This window comes from Pan troglodytes, chromosome 6, assembly GCF_028858775.2.
Source record: "Pan troglodytes isolate AG18354 chromosome 6, NHGRI_mPanTro3-v2.0_pri, whole genome shotgun sequence".
In the NCBI taxonomy this organism is placed as follows: domain Eukaryota; kingdom Metazoa; phylum Chordata; class Mammalia; order Primates; family Hominidae; genus Pan; species Pan troglodytes.
The window spans coordinates 93,884,612-93,898,745 of NC_072404.2; the positions used below are offsets into that span (position 1 = coordinate 93,884,612).

The 14,134-nt window shown below is 33.7% G+C and overlaps 1 long non-coding RNA gene across 1 annotated transcript in view; it reads left to right on the top strand.

Annotated features, from left to right (window-relative positions):
- Positions 1 to 1,606: 1,606 nt before the first annotated feature.
- Positions 1,607 to 14,134, top strand: part of LOC100612467 (uncharacterized) — a 51,939-nt gene continuing 39,411 nt past the window's right edge. Inside the window, exon 1 of the long non-coding RNA XR_681497.5 lies at positions 1,607 to 1,738. This is a non-coding gene — a long non-coding RNA (uncharacterized LOC100612467). The remainder of the gene's footprint in view (positions 1,739 to 14,134) is intronic.

The window sequence follows — 14,134 nt, forward strand, 5'->3', positions numbered from 1 at the left end:
TTACACATAGTAAGGACACAAAAAACATATATCAGTTGAACGACTGATGAATGAGCTTACGAAAGCCTCCAAACAAAAGAAAAAACAATAAACATACAACTATTTCCTAAGTAGTCGTTTTCTACCATAAAGTATTTCTTTTATTTTTATTTTTTAAATGGACAGATACAATGTCATGCATTTACCATATACAACATGATGTTTTCACATGTATAAATCCATAGGAGGTAATGCATTTGTTAATTAGCTATATTGAACCATTACTATGTAATTCTGATTTAAGTAAGGTTTTTGTTCTTGAATTGTTCTGTTGGCCTATTGGCTTGGGAGGAACCATTGTTGGGATTTGGAATTTATAACTCCATTTAAGTTTATACTTTATTCAAGCTTCTGGATCATTACTACCCGATAGGTAATGCTGGTCATTATTTTTTAGGCATGTGCTGTGCCCACATATTTCTTATCTTTTTTGTGGCTTCAGATACATGATCTATTTGTTCCATTTGCAGTTCCTTATTACTCCATGACAGACTCCACGACAGAGAGTATCTTGGGAGACTGAAAACAACAAGCTCTGAAGTCAGATTTAGCAATAGCAATAAGTTGCCTCATTTCTAAAATAAGAATAATTGTATTACTTGGGTAATTACTTTGAAAAATACAGAAATAATGAATATAAAGGAGCTACCAATATGAATATTATAAATTAGACTCCCTCATTAGGTAAGCTACCAGTAAAATATCTCCTAGAAAACAATCATCACCAATCGTCTTTGGGCTCTGAATGGGTATAATTTTGTCATGGTGCACACAATATTACTTATCCCTGGTAACTGGTTAAAAAAAAGTGAGTCCAAATAATTTTAAATAGCAAAATAGTTACTAAAACTGAAATTCAATAAAAAGTAAATGCGAAAAGGATAAATCAATATAAAAACATCATATTTGCGTTTTCATTCTTGTTTTTTCCTCTTCCAATGCATTAGATGAAAGTTAAAATTCTGAATCTAGTATAACAACATCAATGACAAATTTAAACGTGCAAGTCAGAGGCAGTTGAGGGAGTCAAAAAAGTTAAATAAGACTAACAAAAAAAGGAAATCTTAAAAAAGTTAAATGGTAAGACATTGTACTTACTGTCAAGACATGGCAAATACCAGTTTTCAAATTCAGGAAAATTTTCCACATCGGTGGCATGAAACAGAGAAGAAGGTAATTTGCCAGTGTTATAAGCATAAGCCCATGTGTGAAAAAAATGAATAAAACAGAAGAACAAGGGAGAATAACAAAGCTAGGTCATTACTATTGGGTTGGGAACCAGATGATGAAGAGTCCAAATGCAACATAATTGTGCATTTAAACTATGAAAAGGTGTAATTCCTTTAATATGTTTATATGTATTTTTTTTCTCTTGCTACATTTTTCCTGCCCTGCATGATAGTCCTTGGACATAGATTGAAGGCATGGTGGGGGTGGGGGATGGAAATTAACACCAAACAAAATAACCGTCTTGTAATTTAGTAATCCTTCCTTCTGTGGTATTCTAGGAATTCAGATAACTCATTAACAGCTATCTTTTATTTACAGTGCCTCAAGCAAGAGGAGTACTTTCTTTTTAAATGTTTATGGTAGAAGAACATCAAGTATAGTTGTCAACAGACTTCTTAATATTACTGGTTGTGCCTGTGCCTCCAAAGCATGGATTTGATAGCTCCAATATTGTAATCTAAATTTCCTGGTAAGAATTTTGTTATTTCATTACTTGTTTATGGTAAAACAAAGTCTTGGTACTTTTTAATAGCTCTGACACCTTATTTCTGATAAAACAAATATGCTTTAATTTCTTGGCTTGTCTTAATTTGGTTTAGTTTGCAAATAATTCCATGACTTAAACATGCATGATTAATACTAAACACCATGAGAATATCAAATAATATTTGTTACAGTAGTAGGAGTGGGAGCAGGAGGAGTAACAGCGTCAGTGACTAACATTATTTGTTTTCAAATTCCAGATTTTGTTCTATGTACTCCATATGTATCATCTAATCCTGAGTAAATGCCCATTTTAAAGATGAAATAACAGATGTTTTAAAACCTTATGTAATTTGCCCAATGTCACCTAGCAAGTAAGTGGCAAAGTCAGATTGGATATTAATACTTTTACCTGTTAAGATATATAAACTATTTTTTCTCTTATTAAGCTTATAATTTAGTTAAGATAATTATTTCCTCTATTGAAAAAAAAAACAGTCTCTTGAAAACTGTTTTTGAATATTTTATATTTAGTTGTTATTCATAGGCCCTGGCCTTCATTAGATCATGACTATGACACAAAATCATCTTTTTTTTTTTTTTTTTTTTTTGCCTATGACAATTTTATAGTACTACACAAGAGGGGAGTTTAACACTGCTTTCCTGTCATCCAGAATATCAACTTTTACTTCTTTTGCCACTTGCTAATGGAGCTGGAACTCAGCAGGGCTTGCTTGATAATGGAGCATTCTACAATGAATGCATCACATGCTGCCTGTCCCCAGAGTGTACTGCCTTTACATAGTGCTACTACTGCTGCTTCTACTTCAGAATACTGTGCTCTTGTTGACTACTTTGTCAGGTTCATGGAGAAAGACCATACCATCATGCATGGGAGTGAGATTTTCCCTGGGAAGTCATAAATTACAGCCAGGAGTACTGTAAGTATCTGACTTGAGGTGAGGAGGAATATACTCTAAATCCAATGGGAGGCTGAGCCTACACTCTGAGGTATGTAGAGTTCTGGATCTCTGCCAATAATGGAGTGAGCCAGCATAACTAGCGAGAAACAAATAGACCAGGAGTGGGCAATAGGAGTGAGCAGTAATACCAAGATTCAATATTTAATGAGAGGTGGCAATACAATAAATCAATTCTGCTTGAGACTATTTTCCAAAGAGATTACTGGGTGTTCTTTCCATGAAGTGTGGTGTGACGCTTAATTGACCCTCTACGGGTTATCTGATTCAATTAGAGTTTGGTTTTCTATTGAAAAATAGCCCAAAACTCTCACCTTCAACATAAAACACTCTCCACCTTCAGCCAGGTAGTTTCAGGTAATAGATGATAATGGGATAGACAGAAGCAAAGTCTCAAAAAATTCTGGATCAAAGGTTTATGTTCACAACAGAACCTAGTAATACAGGTTCATTTTTGAATGCAGAGTAAGAAGTTGTGGTTGAAGTTTATCAACTAGAGGGTCCATAAAAACTTATACATTATAAAAGTAGACTTTCATCCAAGAAACAGAAATATATACATCACATCATTTCCTGAACATTAGGAATCCATTTTTGAAAATTCAGAGGTTCTGCATGAAAATACTAACTGGGGGCCTATATTAGTTTCATGTGGCTGCTGTAACAAATTACCACAAACTGGGTGGCTTAAAACAGAAATTTATTCTCCCACAGTTCTGCAGGCCAGAAATCTGAAATCGGTATCGCTGGACCTAAAACAAGGTGTTAGCATCGTTGCACTCTCCAGAGTCTCTACAGGATAATCCATTTATCGTCTTTTCCAGTTTCTGGTTGCTATCAGCATTCCTTGGCTTGTGACCATATAATCCAACCTCTGTCTCCCTGTACGCAGCCTTCTCCTCTCTGTGCATGTCTAATTTACCTCTGCCTCACTTTTATAAAGATACATGTAATTGCCTTTAGGGTCCACTCAGATAATTCAGAATAACCTCCTCATCTCCAGACCATTAACTTAATCATATCTACAAAGACCTTTTTTCCAAATAGCGAAACATTTAAAAGTTACAGAAATTAGGATTTATTATAGTATCTAGAGAATATTATTCAGCCTAATACAGGATGTATTTTCTGTTAAGTTGGAAAAATGATAACAGGCTACATGTTAAACCAAGACTCTCAGGTGATACCATATGACTAAAACATGGTAAAACACTTTCGTGTAAGAAATACACTACCATGTAAATATATAAAATATGTACTTAAAATGCTACTTCCTGACCATTATCTTATGAATATAGTTATTAAAATGGAGTTTTATTGTTTGTGTGTGTGTGTTTATACTCTACTAGGAGAGTATAAACCAGGAATATATTCTGTGGGGCATGCCTGTAATGAGAATGTTGTTTTCTGAGAATTGCCTATAGATGTGTCATAATGACAAACACGATAAATGGGAGAGAAGCAGTTGTTCCTTAGAGAGAAAGAATGAACAGATGACCAATGTGACAAGATTGTAGGTTTTACATCCACCAAGATGTATTTGGGAGTCTTTAAACCATTAAGAAAAAAAAAAAATTAAAGTCCAATGGTGGGAGAGTCAATCCTAAAACTGATCTGCCTTTCTCTCAACCCAAATAACACTTCTCAATTGTGTGTGTATGTGTGTGTGTGTGTGTGTGTGTGTGTTGTGCTGTGCTTTGATTCAGTTTGTTTTTTACTCTAGGACTCTAACGGTTTTGACTTTCTGATTCTGGAAGATACATTATTCAAAATACATCTGAAATTTATTCAATTTACTTCATTTCTGCTACTACCACTCTGGTCTAAGCTATCACCTTTTGCCTCAATTGCTCTAATAGTCTTTTAACCTGTCTCCTTTATTCCACTCTTGCTTCTCTGCAATTCATTTCCCACACAGTGATCATTTAAACATGTAAATCAGATTATTTCAGTTTACCAATTGCAAGCCCTCTAATTTTGGGATTTAATCCAAAGTTGTACTGTGATGCTGGATGATGTGCCCCCAGCTCGCCTCATCTCCTACCACTCCTTCCCCCTCTCACTAGCCACATTAGCCTTCCTTCTGTTCATCATTAACTATGCTGAGCTTATCTCCACTTCCAGAGCTTGCTGTGTCCTGGGCTGGAAGGTAATTAATTCCCCCATAAAATACACCACTGTTTGGAATCATGCAAGTCTCAGCTGATCTTGAGACAGCCCTGTCATGTCGGTCCAATCTAAAGCAGGCTCTGAACCCCAGTCACTTGTGAATGCCTTGCTCTGCTTTAATTTTTTCCAGGGAATCATCATCCTAAGAATTGATCTTATTTATTCACTTGCTTATAGTTAGTAAGCACCACAAAACAGTTACTGCTCTGTTTATAGGGATGAGAATAGTTTCACTCGCAAATTTGCTTTTAAGAAGAGAATTCTTTCTGTCTTGGTTTTAAACACTAACTCATTAGTCTGTCTATACTGCTGGGCTAAGGCATTTCTTAAGGACAAACTTAGGCACAAGGCCACACTGCAAGTATATATGTGGTTTCCTTAGAATATCAAATCCTAAGGTGTGTCAATATTGAGAGTCTGCTGAAATTGTTCAAGGGATTTAACTGGTACATCAAAAATGGGTTTTAGGATGCCCAAATATTTATCTTTTAGTTTTGGAGTCTGTTGTTTGAGATCTAGGATGTCTCAGGAGGGTGTCATGACAATCCTCTTGTGTTTACCCAAGTATGCAAGGTAAACAACAAATGAATCATTTTCTGAGTTGCCATGACATTTAAGGAATGTTGAGAAGTACTGCACAGACACAACTAAACCCTTGCTGTGCCCTTCATAAATACCTATGCCTTTCCTGGTACAGAAGACATGCTCCAGTGCTCTCCTGACCCTTGTCTCGGTCCATTCGTGTTGCTGAAACAGAATATCATGGACTAGATAGCTTATAAACAACAGAAATAGATTTCTCACTTTTCTAAATCTAAGATCAAAGAGCCAGCAGGTCTGGTGTCTGGTGAGGGTTTGTTTACTGGTTCATTGATGGTGCCTTCTTACTTAGTCCTCACATAAATTCAGCTTGCAAACAAGCTGAGGGATCTTGCCACATTTATGAGGGCTCTGTCTTCATGACCCAAATACTTCCCAAAGGCCCCACCTACCAATATCACCTCCTTAGTGGACAGGATTTTAATGTATCAATTTGGTGGCGACACACACTTTCAGACCACAGTACTCCTCAAATTCCTCAACTTTTGGTAAACCAGATGGAAGTTATCATCATATTTAACAAAAATTGCAATAATGGTACAGTGCCTGCTACAATTTATATAGTCTTTGAATATTGTTGTTGGCATTAACAGTGAATTTTTATAAATAAAAATAAATAATTTTATTGGTTTGAGGTTGATGAAACCAAACAGAAGAGTCAGTAAACCCCATTTGATAAAGGAAAACATACAGGAAATTTTAAAACAAGCAAAACAAAAATATAAGCAAAAACAAAAACAAAAACAAAACACAGTTTAAAACAAGTTATAAGTGGCATTTATTTTTTCTGTATGTAATGCCAGAAACATATATATTAGTGCCACAGATTCTTTTAGGTTGCCTAGGATGTTAAAGTTACCTTGTCCTTTTTGTTCTAAGTATCAATTAGGTTGAAACACCATTTCACATCCCAGCTCCCGTCAACATGCCTTGGGTCTAGTAAGGGGCTTGAACTTTTGTGCCTGATCATATGTGGTCCTTATTTATTGCTTCACAGCAAACTCTTCATCTCCCTCAAGTCTTTCTACATATGGCTATTTCTGTCTTTCCTCTCATGTCACCCAAATCAGTCCCTCTTCCACCCAGCTGTTGAGTAGGAGACTTCTACTAAAGATTGAGGAGTAACAGAAACACAGTGGGTGTACAAGAAATAGTGCTGCATCAACGAGCAGCACGTAATTTAAATTGGTACATTATACAGCCTTCTTTACCCTTAAAAATGTAAGGTCAGTTCCACAACTGAAAAAATATTATTTTCACTTCTGGGGCCATCTCTGAATTCACAATATCCCAGGCACCTGTATATTTCTTCATAGAAAATTACAAATTACACATTTCTTTACATTTCTTTATCATTATTATTATTATTATTATTATTATTATTCGTTCTTGTTGCCCAGGCTGGAATGCGATGGTGTGATCTGGGCTCACTGCAACCTCTGCCTCCCAGGTTCAAGCGATTCTCCTGCCTTAGCCTCTTGAGTAGCTGGGATTACAGGCATACACCATCATGCCCAGCTAATTTTGTATTTTTAGTAGAGATGGGGCTTCTCCATGTTGGTCAGACTGGTCTTGAACTCCTGACCTCAGGTGATCCGCCCACCTCGGCCTCCCAAAATGCTGGGATTACAGGCGTGAGCCACCGTGCCAGGCCGCCTCTTTACATTTTCATTTTCAGCCAGCTTCTCTAGTCTAGGCACTTACATAAAACTGCTTTTTCACAAATTGAAGACCCATCAAGGTAATCCTCCAATCAGTTCTTAAAAATTAAACTTTTCCTGCCCTCTCTCTAAGATTCATAATTATTTAATATATTTGATAGTAGATCTTGTAAGAGCTGTAATGCTACATGAGTCTTCATAATATAAACCAAGGTGTTTTTTTTCCATTATCCTAAATTAGTAGGAAAAAGCATTAGGTCTGAATTTAGTAACCAGATCCTAGTTAACATTTAAAATCTAGAGGCCCTGTTTATACACTTTGGCAGAAAACAAGGCCAACAAACAGAGCCCGGTGTGACCGCTCTTGAATGGTTTCTTCTTTCCCATTGAGCTGAGACATAGGAAAACTCTGTAGTAACTGGAATCAAGAACCAAACTGGGCAGTGAGTAAGATAAACACACTTTGGCTCAGCAACAGTTGAATTGATAAATGTCCACTTCAAGCCAAGCTGTTTTTAAAGAGCATATATTCCTTATGAAAATATCTGGGGGGCGGGAGGCAGAGTTTGCAGTGAGCCGAGATCTTGCCACTGCACTCCAGCCTGGGTGACAGAGCCAAGCTCTGTCTCAGAAAAAAAAAAAAAAAGTATATATATATATATATATATATATATATATATATATGTGTGTATATATATATATATATGTGTGTATATATATATATATATATATATATATATATATATATATATATATATATCTGGGTGGTACAGAGAGGTGAATCTTAGCTTAAAGAGGGTTGGCCTGGAAGACCTAAGAATACAAATATCAAATAAGTAGGGCCTTTAAAAAATATGGGAATTTATAGGGTGGTTTTCCAAGTGAAGGAAACCACACCCTTAAATGCATTTCCTTTTCTGTTCTTGAGTTTCTCAGTGGTAGAGCTACTCAATCCTCCATGCCTTATATTTCACATGTTAGTCTAATAACCTCAACTGGGAATGTCAGAGAGGTTAGACACAAGTTTAACATTGGGTACAAGACTTATATATCAGTAAAAAGACCAATTCTGCGGTTCTCTGACTTTTAAATTTCACTTAGTACATTTCAAAAATAAATATTAATTCATTATAGCTACTAAGTTTTGTAATTTGGATAAGTGAAAAGTTAAAAAATAACAACAAAAGGACCTCTACATATAATCATTTCACAAAAGCAAAAGAAAGGGTATTTTAACACCAGAAAGGGTAGAAAAGCTTCTTAGACAAATAATTAAAAAGTCCTTAAATAAAATAAGTGTAGCTTTGTAAAAACTTTTAAATATTATGTTCTAGCTTTCATTTGGCCCAGACCCAAGATGAATTATTCAGACTGACTCCAAAGTGCAAGCAAGTGATTGGGAATATTGGAATAGTTTTTATTTTATTTTATTTTATTTTATTTTATTTTATTTTATTTTATTTTTTTGTCACCACTTTTCTCACTATAATTACCTGGTAGAAACTTGCATCTTCAAGTGCACAGGTTCGCATAACTTCTCAGTCTCCTTCTGGTTTTCATTTGTTTATAACTTTAAACCACTACTGACTTTAAAGTGTTCAGCATAAAACCCAATTTGTGTTTTTATTCATTTACAACAGATGAGGTCAGAGTGAAAAGAGGGGCAGGTTATAGCTTCCCTTTTTTGTAGCCCCCTTTATTAAAATCACTTGCAGCATTTTTATAAGGTTCACACTTTTCTCTAAGATGTAATTTGTATAAACGATACTTTATTTAGAACTGTTTAGTAAGTAGTAAACCTGGGGCCTCAAAGTCTCTATAAAAAACTTATGGCCAAAATGACCTTCATCTAAATCACAATACAGAAACCTAATAATTTTTCAAACATGCAGAAGCCTTAAGCAGAATGAAATTCCAATAACATATGCTACAACTGATGACTATGAATGCAGCCAATCCTAAAAGAACCAAGAGGTTTTGTTTACCAGGGTGAGAAACAAGATGAAAAAGACCTTACTACTCTTTTTGACTGAAAAGACATTGTCAGTCAGTCTGCCAAAGGACTGGTACTTAAAATTCATTTTAGACTTACAACTACGGGGATATTAGTAACTATTACAGATAACACACACACACACACACACACACACACACCCTTTATACATTTCTAATTCCAATTTTAATTTGAAAGGGATATGCAAGAAGCAGGCCATGAAACTGAAGGGCAAGACATGATAGGCATAACACAAATTAATGAGTAATTTTAATAAAGAAAAATGTATTGAAAGAAGGAAATTGTTAGATAGGGAAGCACATCTCCATCTTCCAGAATATATCATATTTTTCTTAGCATGTATGTCACTAGACCGTGTAAAATTCCTGTCAACTATCCTCATACTTTGCAATTTAGCTTAAAATATACAGGATATACTATGGTAATAAATTGTGTTGGTCTAATAAGGTAATGTGTGAGCTGGATCGCTGAGTATGTCTTTATAGTAACAAGTATATAAAAAGTACTTTTAAAAATCACTTAGCAATGATGAAGTTCTTTTCACCATTTACATAAAAATGCAAAATGTATTTTTTATTTTACACAGAAAAGTACAAGCAGATATAAAATTCCATGTGCATCACCAGTTATGCCCCATAGAAAATATTATTTGCATGACTAAAAGTAAGTATGGAATTAAGTGGCATTTGGTAGAAGATAAACTAACTTCAAGAAAATCACAGCCTTTCAACAAAGTAGTTTGAGAAATTTTACATATTTAAAATTATAAAATAATAAGACTTCAGTTTTGACTCAATTTGATTGATACTGTTTCTCTTAAATGTTCTTTTTGTTTAATGCAAAGAATTTATATTCTCAAATATAATGAAAGAAAATGGGTATAATTTTATGATTATAATAATGTTTTACATTTATGTAAAAGGGAAATGTCACTGACTCTAGTATAGAAAAAACTGAGAAAAACTGAATTTATGTTTTTTTAAATAAAATAAATTTCTACTATTATTGATATAATAAATATACATTGTAGAAAATAAATTCAGCAATAAAATTAATATTTTCCCAATCAAAAGCATAACTAGTATATTGAATTTCAGATCTTTTTATATATAAGTATTTATATTTTATTCTTTTTCTGATCTTATCTTACATTCTCTTGTGACCTGTCTTTTTTTCACCAGCATCTATTTTCATTTCTCTATTTCTGTAAAATTATAACTTTTTAATACATAATTTACATTTAAATTATCTTAATGGACTCCAAAATGTTCAAATCAGTGGCTAGTTGCAGACGAAATATTGTTTCTGCTTTTAATGTTTCTTAATCTTCTTTTCTCTTTATTAGACATTTCTTAAACCTCTTAATTTAGGATGTTTTTCTACTGTCTCTTCTTAGAAATGTTTTATCACTGAGAATTTGTAACATTTATAAAATAGAATAGGATGACTCCCTGTGCGCTCATCAACTAATTTCAACATATGTTAACCCAAAGACATACTTTCTGTCCCTGCATAAAACAAAACTAAATTATTTGCAGTAAATCCTAGTCTTAATATTATCGTATCATTTTCCTTTTTTTTTTTTTTTTTTTTTTTTTTTTTTTTTTTTTTTTTTTGAGATGGAGTTTTGCTCTTGTTGCCCAGGCTGGAGTGCAATGGCGCAATCTTGGCTCACCACAACCTCCACCTCCCAGGTCCAAGCAATTCTCCTGCCTCAGCCTCCTGAGTAGGTGGGATTACAGGCATGCGCTGCCACGCCCAGCTAATTTTGTATTTTTAATAGAGACAAGATTTCTCCATGTAGGTCAGGCTGGTCTCAACTCCTGACCTCAGGTGATCCGCCCGCCTTGGCCTCCCAAAGTTCAGGGATTACAGGTGTGAGCCTCCGCACCTGGCCTCCTATCACTTTATCTGTAAAACTCCAGTTATATCTCTGTAAGACAGGTGCTCTTTTAGGGAATAGAATGATGGTCACCAGAGGCTGGGACAGGTAGTGCAGGGGGTTGAGGGATGAAGGCATATGGTTAGTGGAAACAAAATGTACTTAGATAGAAGGAATAAGAAATAGTGTTTGGTATCACAGTAGGATGACTATAGTTAGAAATAATGTATGTATATTTCAAAATAACTAAAACAGTGGAATTAAAATGTTCCTAACACAAAGAAACGGCAAATGCTTGAGGAGATCAATACTCCAGTTACCTTGATTTGATCTACACCTTGTATCCTAATATCAAATTATCACATGTATGCCATAAATATGTACAATTATTTATTCATGAAAATGAAAATTAAAAAATTTATAAACAACAATAAAGCAAAAAGGTGCTCTTTTAAAAATATAACATAATAACATCAATATACATACTATGTATATGTAAACATGTGGATATGGGTTTTTTAAGTATCTAAAAAGACATGTACATGTACACACACATTTCCTGTACATGTGTTTGTATGTGTAATTACATGTCAGAATAAAAGTATTAATATAATGAATAACATATAGTAGACTAAAAATATCTATTGAATACAGTATATTGATATTTTAAAAATTGTTTTTGTACTTGTGCTGTATGTATAGGGGTGTACAGTCAAATTATCATGTTTTAAAGGCATTTGGAATAATTTCACTATGTGTGGTTTTATCATCAATTCAATACATAGTTTAATTTGCTTCACTTTGTTTCAGGTTTTAAGAATTGCTATTTTTTCCCCACTGAAAATATTTTTTAGAATTATGCAAAACATTTACATGGATATAGAATAAAAATCTACAAAACAAAGTACAGTCGGAGAAGTCCAACTCTTATTTCTTTCCCTCTAATCTTTGTCTCTCCTTGTGCCATAGGTATCTGTGTGTGTGTGTGTGTGTATATATATATTTGTATATATATGCGTGTGTATATATATATTTATATACGTGTGTGTGTGTATATATATATATACATATATATATATATATTTTTTAATGGAGTCTCACTCTGTCACCCAGGCTGGTATGCAGCAGCGCGATCTGGCCTCACTGCAACCTCTGCCTCCCAGGCTCAAGCGATTCTCCTGCCTCAGCCTCCCGAGTAGCTGGGATTATAGGCACACGCCAACACACCCAGCTAATTTTTGCATTTTTAATAGAGACGGGGTTTCACCACATTGGCCAGGCTTGTTTCGAACTCCTGACCTCAGGTGATCCACCTGTCTCGGCCTCCCAAAGTGCTGTGATTACAGGTGTGAGCCACCATGCCCAGTCGTTATCTGTACATTTTCTAAATTTAAAATTATTTTCCAGCTTTTAACATACCTCTATACATATGCATATATTAACGTAGTCAATACATGTTGCCTATATCCTAACATTTTGCTATTTACATAAAATATCCTGCATATGTTGTCTCTTTCTTAAACAATCACATATTATACCCATTTTTCTTGAACTTGCTTTCTATATCTAACAATATATATTGGAGAAAACTTCTTAGTAGTTTATTGAGGTATTCCTTTTGTCATTTTAGTATTATCTAGATTTCTATTGTGTTACTATACTGTGTTTATTCAAGCAACTCCCGTATCATAGTAATGTGCATTTGTTTTTTCCCAGTTTTTACAATTCAGATATTGCAGCATAAGTGGCATTGTACATATTGTTCTCTTTTTCATATTTTTGTCAGTATATCTTTGGGACATGTTCTTCAAAGTGGGATTGCTGGGTCACAAGACAAAGGCATAAATGTTGCTAGACTTTATTAAATTTCCCTTCAAAGTGGTTTTGAACATTTTGCATTTTCATCATCAGTGTATGAGACTGTTTTATTCATCCTTACCCACAGAGGACATTGTCAAACTTCTGGATTATAGCCAATTCAATATGTAAGAAATTGGATCACAGAGTATTTTAATTTGCAATTTTCTTATTATGAACAAAGCAGAACATTTGTTCATATCTTTAAAGGCATTTATATTTTCATTCTTTTTTACCTATCTGTATATTTTGCCTATTTTCTATAGTGTTAAGGCTTTTTTTATTTTTAGAAGATATTAATATGTTTCATATACTACCTTTTTTTGTTGTGTGCATTACATATTTCCAATTTCTCATTTGCCTTTTACACTTTGTTTTTTTTGCATTTACAAATTGTATATGAACAAATTTATCAATATTGTCTACTGTTTTGTCTATAAATTGTCATAGTTTGAATAATTTTCTCCATTCTAGAGGTACAGTGAAATTAACCTATGTTTTTACCTAGCACTGGTATATAGCTTTTTAATTTTAGATTTTAATCCATTTAAAATTTATTCTGGCATAATAGGTAAGAACTGGAACAAAATTCATTTATTTTTCTTACATGGCTATTTCATCACAAGATCTTAATTATTCAAAACTAGTATACTTTACTCACTGACTTGAAGTCTCATCTTTGTCTTACACCAAATTTATATTTACAATTTGGGCTATTTCTGGAATATCTATTATAGGGTACCAGTTTTAATCATATGAACTTGCTGAAGTTAACGAAGCAGCTGTCCAGAAGAATGTCCTGCATCTTGGGTTTGTCTGCTTGCTTCCTTTTGAGATATTTTACTTTATTTCTCATTTTGCTAGAAGTTAAATATAAAAAGCTTTATAAAATCAAATGAAGCATTTTTGACTAGAATAAAAACTGATAAAATTATATCCGTCACAGTACATCATAGCAGAATTTATGTAATATCGGTTTGACCCACCATTAATGGTACTATAATTTGTCACTAAACAAGTTAACACAGATCATCTCTCTGTCATATATTTTTCCTTGAAATTTGTATAAATAAAATTTATAATACATCCAAATTTAGTTAATTTTAATTAATTAAACTTTATAATTTAAAAGTAAAATTTATCAATGAATTATTTAATATAGATTGACATATTTTATAAAAATAATACTCAAACTATAAGATAAAAAATTGAAAATACG